The 483-nt window shown below is 48.2% G+C and overlaps 1 non-coding gene across 1 annotated transcript; it reads left to right on the plus strand.

Moving 5' to 3' along the window:
* The first annotated feature begins 208 nt into the window (after nt 1-208).
* On the plus strand, nt 209-282 carry Trnap-cgg. The gene has a single exon. It is a non-coding gene; the product is annotated as a tRNA-Pro (tRNA).
* The last annotated feature ends 201 nt before the right edge of the window (nt 283-483 follow it).

Here is a 483-nt window from a genome sequence, read left to right on the forward strand (position 1 = left end):
GCCTTTCGCGGGCAACTGCTCTACCACTGAGCTACCGAAGCACGACTCACGCCCGGTACTCACAGCTTTACTTCTGCCAGTACCTCGTCTCCTACCTACCAAACTTTACAGAAGCTCTCATGCGGACCATGCAGAACTAGCACTCCTGAAAAAAAGGAGGAGACGAGGTACTGGCAGAAGTACAGCTGTGAGTACCGGGCGTGAGTCGTGCTTCGGTAGCTCAGTGGTAGAGCACTTGCCCGCGGAAGGCAAAGGTCCCGAGTTCGAGTCTCGGTCGGGCACACAGTTTTAATCTGCCAGGAAGTTTCAAAAACAGAATTGTGCTATGTTGTACAAAGAAAAAAATAATTACTAGTACATTAACATTTTGTTATAATTGTTGTTGTTGTTGTGGTCTTCAGTCCTGAGACTGGTTTGATGCAGCTCTCCATGCTACTCTATCCTGTGCAAGCTTCTTCATCTCCCAGTACCTACTGCAACCTA

Source organism: Schistocerca piceifrons, chromosome 5, assembly GCF_021461385.2.
Source record: "Schistocerca piceifrons isolate TAMUIC-IGC-003096 chromosome 5, iqSchPice1.1, whole genome shotgun sequence".
NCBI lineage: Eukaryota > Metazoa > Arthropoda > Insecta > Orthoptera > Acrididae > Schistocerca > Schistocerca piceifrons.